Source organism: Pelobates fuscus, chromosome 4, assembly GCF_036172605.1.
Source record: "Pelobates fuscus isolate aPelFus1 chromosome 4, aPelFus1.pri, whole genome shotgun sequence".
NCBI classification, from domain to species: domain Eukaryota; kingdom Metazoa; phylum Chordata; class Amphibia; order Anura; family Pelobatidae; genus Pelobates; species Pelobates fuscus.
In genome coordinates, this window is record NC_086320.1 from 162926838 (window position 1) to 162938598 (window position 11761).

Sequence of the window (11761 nt, forward strand, 5' to 3'; positions counted from 1 at the left end):
AATTTGAGGGAATTTTAACAGACACAAAGATAGTGTTTATCCTTACTTTGTAAGAGCTATCCTAAAGAGCTAGCGCTAACTGAGTGCAAATAGCTTGGACTTGTTGCATCCAAGCCCGGATTTGAAGCATTGACTCTAAATTTCAGCCACCAGGCAGCATGCAAAATCTGGACATTGTTAAATAGCATGAACGATGTTTGGGTTTTTCAGTCTGAATGGTTCTGAATACAGCAGATTGGTTTTGCCCCATTGGCACGGGGCCATTAGAACTTTAGTGGTATATTATTATTATTAGTTATTAGTAGATTATCAATGAAAATATTATTCAGCTGATTATTGATCATATTGTCCTAATGGGAAGAATTTTGTTTGGGTTATTCATAAAAGTCAGCATGGCTCCCCATATATAAATAAAAAGCCAATGGGGCTCTATAAGGTCCCATCTTACAATAACATGCAGCAGGTGGAGGCATATCTACTAAACATTAGTAACACTGAGCAATTGGGGGGATGAAAATAACGTGTGAAATAACTGGGGGACATAATTCTCCCCTGTGATCCACCCATAGGCATTGAGTGGAAGCTAGTTAACAAAGTAAATAGAGCGTCATGCTTACGTCCCCACCTTCCCCACCTGTGGTCAGTAGGAAGGGGCTATTATAATATTAATTAGGGAAGACCTAGTCCCCCCAACTCCGATCCCTACCCATATTCAAAGTGGAGGACTTGCACATAGGCAGTGTATTGGGGGTCTAATAATTAAATAAGTGGGGGTGAAGATGCTATTCTCGAACCCCCCAAATAATGGCATGCCCCCCCCTCTACTGCTCCGGTGTAGCTAGAGGTCTCCAATCCCCTAACCACACCCATACAAAATAAGTGTCCCTACCTCACTTTAATTACGGCCAATGGTTGGCCAATTAAAATAATACCTGTTAAAAAAAATTATACTGGGGTGTGTCCATACCACAGAGGAAGATGGCTGCTTAATCCAGAACTCTCTCTCGCACCCGTGCCACTCATCACTATACTCAGCACACAACTCCTATAATGGGGAAAAGTAGCAAGCCCTCTGGCTCCTCCAAACAGGAGTGTGACTATCCCATTACTCTGCTCCTATCTTAGGTAGTCCTTGCATCTCAGCCACCGCCATCTAAGACCTACTCACTTTAGAACTCTCCACGCTGGAGTCCCCAGTACCATCAACCGCTCTATCACAAACCTCACAGGAAATGGATTGGGCCAGCTTAATCAGCGCTCTTCCGACTAAAGATGGCCCCAGAGAAACAGAGTCCTACTTCCAGGCCTCCATTCACATGGACATGCAGGGCCTAGAGGACTAGGTATCACGTGCGCAGATGGATCATGACAACCTCCTGTCACGCATGATGCTACGACCGACAATCTTGACTGCTAAACGGCTCAACTTTAGAGGACTTAGATTATTGGGGCTGCTGGCAGAAGCTCCGATTGCGGGACCTCCCTGAACACAAGAGAAATCCATAGACTATATTTGCAGTATACTGACTGTAACGGACCGTTTCACTTACAAGAGGATAAAACCCAGTTTAGGCGATAATCCCCTTTCCAGATGCACAGGCAGCTACTGCAAACACCATTCTCCCGACTGGAACCACACGAACACTGGAACCGCTGAACAAGAAAAGCAGACATCGGCTTACACTCTTGGCAGTCAGCATACAATCCCATTCCCCCAAAGACCGAGACGACACATCGCTTTGAGGGTTAAGCAAGAACTCTGGACTGGGACACCCAGTCTGGCTTTTATTACAAACAAGTACATACAGGACACTCCCAGGGGGAGGATGAAATTAACCAATCACATGGATGTACCTCCCACACATTTCCTCCCCTTAGATTAACACTTAACACAATTATACCGTACACCTTTTTCCCCAATTCCTGGATGTACCCCAAATACATAGGCTACACCTCCAAAACAGGTATCCCCTGATAGCCCTTATTCAGGGGGGCAACATATGCAAGAATCAGCCCATTCGGATAAACGGTTCGGGAGTTATGGGACTTTAAAGTATTGACCGACCGCATGGGTAAAGTATCCGAAAACAGTTCCATGCATTTTGGCCCTGCGGTCGGTCACAAACAAGTGAATGAAACAGACGAATTGCCTGTGTTATAGAGCATCGAGAGGGTTTGAATGAATTCCCTTGTTTGTGGGGTTCTTTCTACCGAACGGCGGGTCATTCGGTAGTTTCCATACGAATTTCTGGAAGTATGGAGGTCTCAGCGGTGTTTGCCTAGTCAAGTGTCCGATTTTAGTTCCAGACACTCGACGGCAAAACACCGCTGTTCGGTAGTTTAAGATGGCCGCCGCCACGTGTTTGTTTCCCGAATGGCGGCCACCCAGAGGACAAAGCATACATTACATGGATTGCCAATTACCCGTTTGCAACATTGTTGCAAACGGTAATTGGAGGCACACTTAGTCCTGGGTGGTCTGGTTGTTCGGTAGTTTCCTCAATATAATGAATGGAGTGATTCTACCGAACAATCAGATGAATGCTGTACATATATATAACCCAGGTTAAACTGCATACAAAAATACATACATGACATTAAAGTATTAAAGGCAGGATTACTGTACTACGCTCCACAGTCTTAAAGGTACAGTAGTCCCAAAAGTTCCAATATGTCCATCGCTGCTTTTAAAGGGCCAGCAGCAGCAATACAAATTATTACCTGCCCAAATATAGTTTCTAAAGTGCAACACGTCCAGGGGCCATAGTCAGCGGGCAGGAGGCCAGCAGCCAGGCCTCTCCAGTTCACAGTGGCGAAGCTGGTTTCGCCACATTTCTCCCCTTTGCCAATTAGACTAACAGGGTACCTGACTTTCTGCCGGTCAGTGCCCTGGTTAGTCCAGCAACCCACCCACAAAACAGAAATAACAGAGCAGCCCACCCACACTAACCGGTTACTACATCTGGGTGAGGAAGGATTTTGTCCAAGTTCTGGTGTTTCACCACTGCTGGGTGGGAGACGGGTAGGCTGCCTTGGTGGGTTGCTGAGGGGGCAGAGACCAGCGGTACTCTGTCCTGTTGCCAGCACTACCACGGGAGTAGTCTGGTGGGCGTCTGGTTGCTGGAGACTGGCTGTCTCCCCTTTAGGTGCACAGCTCGACTGCTGGAGGGGGAGACCGACTGTCTCCCCTTTGGATCCATCACACTGAGGCTGGGGAACAGGACCGACCGTCCCTACCCCTTGTGCTGTAAGTGCAGAGACTACGGTCCCATCTGCACAGTTGTGGGGCTTAACATCTCCCCTTGGTGGGTTAGGTTGCCGTGGGAGAGAGGGTGTAACAAGTTCCTCTCTCTGGATGGCAAACTGCCGCTGGGGAGAAAGGATGGCACCTTCTGCTCCCTGGGGTACACACTGCCGCTGGGGAGGAAGGACGACACCATCAGCTCCCTGGGGTACACACTGCCGCTGGGGAGGAAGGATTGCACCTTCTGCTCCCTGAGACACACCCTGCCGCTGGGGAGGGAGGACACGGCTCTCCTCTCCCTTTACTTCACACTGCCTTCCTGGCACATCACTTTGCTGCTGGGGGGCAGGAACAACAACCTCTGCCCCCTGTAACTCAGCCTGCCGCTGGGGAGGAAGGACGACACCTTCATCTCCCTGGGGTGCACGCTGCCACTGGGGAGGAAGGACGACACCTTCATCTCCCTGGGGTACACACTGCCGCTGGGGAGGGAGGACGCTGCTCTCCTCTCCCTTCACTTCACACTGCCCTCCCGGCACATCACTTTGCTGCTGGGGGGCAGGAACAACAACCTCTGCCCCCTGTAACTCAGCCTGCCGCTGGGGAGGAAGGACGACACCTTCATCTCCCTGGGGTTGCTCACAGGACCAGTCTAAGAACTCTGCTACCTCGGGTACTGCTGGTTGCTGTTGGGCGGGAGGACCGGTTGTCTCTTCCCAGGCCTCATTGATGAGTCGCAGGTAATCCCCTTCCAGGTTCCATTCCTTGGTGACCAAATATCGTAGGTCTGCCTCGAGGTCCACAGCGCCAAAGAGACCCAGCATGTTCTCCCGGATGCCGTACAGGTCCCAAAAACGATAGTCGGCATCTTCCCCAAAGTCCTCGTCACCACTATTATCCCAAAATAGACCGGGGCCAGTGTATTCTCCGCCTTCTGGGAACTCATACTCTGCCATCCTGGGGACACACTGAGCCGCGTACCACTGTAGCGCCTGGTACGCGTTGTCGAGCGTCAGTTCTGCGTATACTAGAATCTCGAGTCTAGTCACCCACTTTTCTGTGGTCTGTTTTCTCAGGAGGGGCATCCGCTCTGCCATTCTAGCCAGAATTCGCTGCCTTCTGCTGCGGCGCCGATCCCCTCGTGAATACTGTACTTCTTCTAGGGCTTCGTCCCACAATCTGGCTCTGGCCATATCTCTGTACCTCATCATGTCCTCCTCTGGGACTACTCCAGCCCACAGGCTTACGTAACCGGACATTACATCCCGAAGCCTCCTCTCCATTTTCTGAGTTCCTTTGTAGATAGGGTCGCTGTACGGATACTAGCGTTGCCCTCAATTTGTAATCCAGAAATGGTGTTGTCTGTAGCTGTCCCTCTGTTTGTAGGAACGATCCCGCCGCTTGCCACCAATTGTAACGGACCGTTTCACTTACAAGAGGATAAAACCCAGTTTAGGCGATAATCCCCTTTCCAGATGCACAGGCAGCTACTGCAAACACCATTCTCCCGACTGGAACCACACGAACACTGGAACCGCTGAACAAGAAAAGCAGACATCGGCTTACACTCTTGGCAGTCAGCATACAATCCCATTCCCCCAAAGACCGAGACGACACATCGCTTTGAGGGTTAAGCAAGAACTCTGGACTGGGACACCCAGTCTGGCTTTTATTACAAACAAGTACATACAGGACACTCCCAGGGGGAGGATGAAATTAACCAATCACATGGATGTACCTCCCACACATTTCCTCCCCTTAGATTAACACTTAACACAATTATACCGTACACCTTTTTCCCCAATTCCTGGATGTACCCCAAATACATAGGCTACACCTCCAAAACAGGTATCCCCTGATAGCCCTTATTCAGGGGGGCAACATATGCAAGAATCAGCCCATTCGGATAAACGGTTCGGGAGTTATGGGACTTTAAAGTATTGACCGACCGCATGGGTAAAGTATCCGAAAACAGTTCCATGCATTTTGGCCCTGCGGTCGGTCACAAACAAGTGAATGAAACAGACGAATTGCCTGTGTTATAGAGCATCGAGAGGGTTTGAATGAATTCCCTTGTTTGTGGGGTTCTTTCTACCGAACGGCGGGTCATTCGGTAGTTTCCATACGAATTTCTGGAAGTATGGAGGTCTCAGCGGTGTTTGCCTAGTCAAGTGTCCGATTTTAGTTCCAGACACTCGACGGCAAAACACCGCTGTTCGGTAGTTTAAGATGGCCGCCGCCACGTGTTTGTTTCCCGAATGGCGGCCACCCAGAGGACAAAGCATACATTACATGGATTGCCAATTACCCGTTTGCAACATTGTTGCAAACGGTAATTGGAGGCACACTTAGTCCTGGGTGGTCTGGTTGTTCGGTAGTTTCCTCAATATAATGAATGGAGTGATTCTACCGAACAATCAGATGAATGCTGTACATATATATAACCCAGGTTAAACTGCATACAAAAATACATACATGACATTAAAGTATTAAAGGCAGGATTACTGTACTACGCTCCACAGTCTTAAAGGTACAGTAGTCCCAAAAGTTCCAATATGTCCATCGCTGCTTTTAAAGGGCCAGCAGCAGCAATACAAATTATTACCTGCCCAAATATAGTTTCTAAAGTGCAACACGTCCAGGGGCCATAGTCAGCGGGCAGGAGGCCAGCAGCCAGGCCTCTCCAGTTCACAGTGGCGAAGCTGGTTTCGCCACACTGACCTCAATTTTCAATGACCTCCTCAATAAGGATCCCACATCTCTTAAAATTTGTCATTGCATACAAAGCCCAGCATCATATGCTGCCTAGTAAAATTTCCACTGAGGGAGAAGATCCTCTAAGCCACCCGAGACTCACAGGAGGTGACACTGAATTCAGTCCTATACCGCCCAACCTCTATTAGTTGGAGACTGAATGAGGCTCTGTTATTTAAGATACGCAAACCAGACCCATTACTTCTCTGAGAATAATACGGAGGAGACTTCTCCTCTGATTTTTTGGGAGGCACACAAATGTGTCATCCAAGGCCACTTTATAGCTAAAGGTTCTGCATTGAAGAAAGACAAATTTGTCCTGACTGCTTAATGCTTCCCACCACCGATCCCTTTTACAGAATAAGACCTTTTTCTTTACCATCGAAAAAACGAAAGCATATTAGCTAATATGATAGCTAAAAAGAGAGCAACCACATAAATCTCCAAGATCGGCAACACTTCCCATAGACGTTCTCAGCAAGATAGCTTAAAAGATCCGTGACTACTAAGCCCAACTCTACGACCTTTCACCATTGCTTTTTGTCCTTTCCATCAAACCTTTTCCAGTACGTGGGAAATTGACTATTTCCCCTCTTACAGTGCAAAGGACTAGCCATAAAATAGTGGCATATGCTATATATATATATATATATTCATTTTTATTTATTTATTTTAGCCTGTAGTTGCATACCAATGTTATATCCCAGGTTGTGGTTCCACGTGAACTGCTAACATCTGAAGATTAACCTTTAATATGAATAAAGGGACATAGTAGGGGATGGTTTTGTTTTTACCATCTTGGTATTATTTTCATAATAATATATCATAATGCGTCCCTTAATGTGTAGAGATTCCTAAATGTTTTGAAACTTATTGACAAGCATCCGGATTGGTATAATTGGAGGAAATATTAGGAAAAAAAACTTTCACCACTTGCATTAGAAATGTGGAGGAAATTGGTCAGGCATGACTAACAAGTGGGATCATGTCAAAGCCAGTGTTAGAGAATTCATGGTTTATGTTTCAATAGCCATTCAATATCTAACAATCGTTTCCATGTAAAAGCACATGTTCTTTCATCTATGGCTCAAGTTGTAAACATTTCAGTTGGACTGGTTAGTGAGGTGTGTAAAATCCATATCCATCTCACGCATAGTTTGCTGACATAGGTACATCCGTTTGTATTTTGCCAAAGACGTTCACTGGAAGTCAAATCTACATAGCAACAGGCCTTTCTATTCATTTATATTGTTTTTAGCATCAATACACATTAAATACCTTGAAAAACATCCAAGTTTAAGCATCTGGATTATAACTAATATTGAACTAATGACGTGCCATGTCTAAAAGTATTAGACATTATAAATTGTCATAAGAACCCCTTGCAATTAAAATTAGAAATAACCAAAAAAATGAAGGGTTTTCAAACAACTTCTAACAGCGAAAGTAAACTACCGTAAACTACCGTAAATCTCTATGCTTATTACATATTGCTGACATTTGAAGACCCAATTAGTTCATTAGATGGTTTAATTGAAGAAATAAAGAGGTATTCTATATTTTCAGGATATACAATTCATTTTGAAAAATCCACTTTAAAAAACAAACAAAAAACTGTAAAGATAGTATAGCAGAAAAATTAAAAAACAAACAAATACATTTTAATATGGGCAAATAATTATATTACATATATTGGCATAAATATAACTCCTAGTAATTATAAAAATGTAATGGAATTTATTTCCTTATCCTTATTATGTCTATTTATATGGAAAAATAAAGAAAAATTTTAACTAAATAAAAAAAAAGCATTAGACATAAAAATGTATTAATTTTTAATTGTAACAAATTGACTATTTTATTACTTTACTATAAATTATTTTATTATGATGCATTCCGAGCTCCCTTTTTGTGAAGGAAAATTCCTATTTTGAGCCAAATCCTCCTGTCCCCCTTTCTTTCTGCTTAAATGTCCTTTTTTTCCAGCTCCAAAATCTTTGGTGTGTCTGTTAGAAGAATAACAAAAAAAAAAAAAAAAAAAAAAGTCAAATTGCAAAGAAATTGTTTAAAAGCGTACAATTTGGCATACTTCCCAACATTGGCAGCCCCAGAATTGTGATGCCAGTGGTGTAAAAGGGGAGGGACATTACTAGTGCCCTGAACATAGCACAAGCACATCTTACAATTGTTGGGGACAGTTCTCTGGTGTACCTAAAAGTGAGACACCAGGGATCTAAGGCAGGACTGTGGGACAGAGCCTGAAAATCGTGACTGTCCTATTGGAAGGCATAAATTAAACTTTATGAATAAGGTACTTTAGTCTTCTTAAAAAAAATATTTTAGTTACAGTTACATAAGTCACCTAAAATATCTGTGAAGGGCCCAGACAAGGCCACACCTCCAGACATAAAATAAAATGTCATTTTTGAGGACATTTAAAATATTGGCAATTCAGTTTTCTTTTCCAATTTAGCCCATTTGTATGTCTAGATACATACTTTGCTTCAGAAAAATTATTTAAAATAATTTATACCTGGTAACCAAATTACAAATTTTGTTTTGGTAAGATTTTGGGAATTTGCCTGTATTTCAGATCTGGACTGCCTATATGGGCGGGATCAGTCTAAAATTCAAATGCTTTCTCTGTAATGGCATAATGGAACTAAAACTTTTTCTGAGACCTGAGCAGGGACTAAATTAGGCAAGCTACAGAATTTTCCAAGTAATCTGGCAATAATGTGCCTCTAAATAGTGTCGCTAAGGCATGTTCTGTTCCCACCTCCAAAACCCCCCCAAAACACATAAAGTGAGTTTAATAAATTGTGTATGGGGGGCAGTGTGTGAGGAGTGTGGTGTCTGTTTGTGGGGTGTAGTGTCTGTGTGTGGGTTGGAGTGTCTGCGTGAGGGGTGCAGTGTGTGTTTGTGTGTGTGTGTGGGGTGCGGTGTGTGTATGGGGGCAAGTGTGTGTGTGAGAGGTGCAGTGTGTGGGGGCAGTGTATGTAAGTGGGGGCAGTATGTGTATGTGATGAGTGCAGTGTGTGTATGGGGCAATGTGTATATGGGGGGCATTGTGTGTGAGGGGTGCAGTGTTTGTATAGGGGCAGTGGTTGTGTGTGTGTGTGCAGAAGCAATGTGTGTGTGTGTGTTTGTGTGACGGGGCAGTGTGCGTGTGTGTGGCAGGAGTGTGTGTGTGTGTGTGGCGGGAGCAGTGTGTGTGTGAAGGGACAGTGTGTGTGTGTGAAGGGCAGTGGGTGTGTGCGGGAGCAGTGTGTGTGAGAGGGGGCAGTGTGTGTGTGTGTGAGGGGCAGTGTGTGGGGGGCAGTGTTTGTGTGTGAGGCGGCAGTGTGTGTGTATGGGGCATTTTGTGTGGGTGAGGGGGGGCAGTGTGTGTGAATGTGTAGGGATTTATTTAGTGTGTCAGTGCATTAAGCAAATATATCTGTTTTGTTTTTACTTAAATCATATACTTTATGTTCCCCCCTGCCATTTTTTCCTTTGCTCAGGGAGGGAGGACATTTTCCAATCCCTGGAGGTCCCAGTGGTGAGTGAAGTCTAGTCTGCAGATCCTTTGGCTAGAGTTCACTCTTGTGAGATCTGAAGCGTTGCCCTGGTGCCGGCTGCCAGCAAGGTGCCTGCGGACTGGTGAGGAAGATCTCTGATCTCCCCTCCAGTCTGTGAAGGTACATAGCAGGGCCTGCCCTTGGATAGCACAGGCCCTGCAGGGGAGTGCATGTGACAGCTTCCGTTTCTCGGGGAGAGGAAGAGGAAAGGGGGATCCGACTGGATCCGCCACTAACTCAAACATGCTCTATTCACAGGTGGAAGCAATGCATAGAACAATTTAAAAAAAAAAAAAAAAAGTTACCTGTGCTCTATTCCAAATCCCTATGTACATTTAAATAACTGGAGTTTTTAGTACCACTCCAATTAAAGTGCAAGCTCACCTGCCAAGGCATATTCTATCTTATTTTTGACAACTGACGTTAAGCATTGAAAGTATTATACTACCAAAAAACAAAACCCTCATTACATAATCAGTAAGTGTGTCCTGGAAAGCCATTCTTCTAGTCATTGAGGTTTTAGATAACAGCATTGAACTGAAAATGATTGGCCTGCAGGGAAATGTGTGAGGAAGATAAACTACATTCTGTCCTGTCAGAGAAATCTTGTGAATACCACAACAACTCGAAAATACTTTGAGCTATTGAAAAGATTTCTGTGCATTAGTTCAGGCTAGCAACGTGACAAGCTAATTTGTCATACACAGTAGAACCACAGATATGAACAGGTTTGTGTTAATGATGGCTTTTGTTCATGCGAGGAAACAACAGAAGAGGATACACATAATTGCTCACTTTTCAGTTTTGAAATCTAACAGCAAAGAGAGAAGAGGTCAACTCACCCATCCAGAGGGTCTCTTATAGAGAAAGAATCGTTAACACCATAAAATATTTTCTAGAACTAACATTTATTAATTCTGTTGTATTATTAAAGTCTAAAGTCTAATTTATGGGAAAACAATAGTGATAATGAGTTTCTCTAGTGTTTAAGCTATTGATGTAATTCTAGCAGGGTTATTTACTAAATTGCAAATTGACAGGTATGCAAAATAAATAAAAATAAAAAATAAAAAATATGGCTAACTAGCCAATATAGTTGACTTTTTTCCAATTTGACTTCATTAGACTAAAATCTTAAATTCACTTTGTATTCAGTTTTAATTCCTAATATTTAGCATTTTTGTTAAAGGACCACTATAGTGCCAGGAAAACCAGCTTGTTTTCCTGGCACTATAGGGTCTTTAGGTTCCCCCCACCCTCAGGGTCCCACTCCCGCCATGCTGAAGTGGGCTGAAGGGGCTCTTACCTTTCTCCAGCGCTGGGCTCCCTTGGTGCGGGGGCTCTCATCCCTCTTCTGACGTCATCCGCCGAATGCGCATGCACATTCATTTCTCAACTCTTTCCTATGGACGTCAGCATCTTCTCACTGTGATTTTCAATGAGACAGCCACTAGAGGCTGGATTAACCCTAATGTAAACATAGCATTTTCTCTGAAACTGCTATATTTACAGCTGCAGGGTTAACCCTAGATGGACCTGGCACCCAGACCACTTCATTGAGCTGAAGTGGTCTGGTTGCCTATAGTGGTCCTTTAATAACCCCGTACGACATAAGTTCAATATTTTAATGCACATAACCAAGCATGGAGAGCTACTCATTAACAATAGTCCAATTATAGGATGAATGAAGCACACTTAACATGTGTCTGTAATAGTTGGCGGTTAGCTATGCCCCACCAAGACGTTTCGTTATTTTTATTATTTTTGTAGTCCTCTTTGCAGGAATTTTAACACTTCATTTTAGATTGGAGGCTGCAACAGTGATCCTATATTGGGTCTTTTTAGACACATTTTGACTGTGTATTGATTCAAACCGAAACATCGGCATGTATATAACATGCAGTAAATGTATTTAATTTTATTGAAAAAAGGGCTGGATTGACCATTTAGATGAACAAGAGAGAGAGTAGAGGCCATGCCTGTTATTTTTTTTTTTAACTCCTGCAATAAATTAAAACTGCAAACCTATTGGACTTTGTGGCCTTTGCTTGACATGTATGATGTTGTAAGTGTTGTGTTTTGTCAAAATTAAAATGTCACACCTATGTCAAGAGCTTATCTGCCCCATGTACTCAGTAACACTTAATTAACACATAAGCCCCTCAAATTGTACAGATAAAGGAAGGGGCCCAATGTGGGGAGA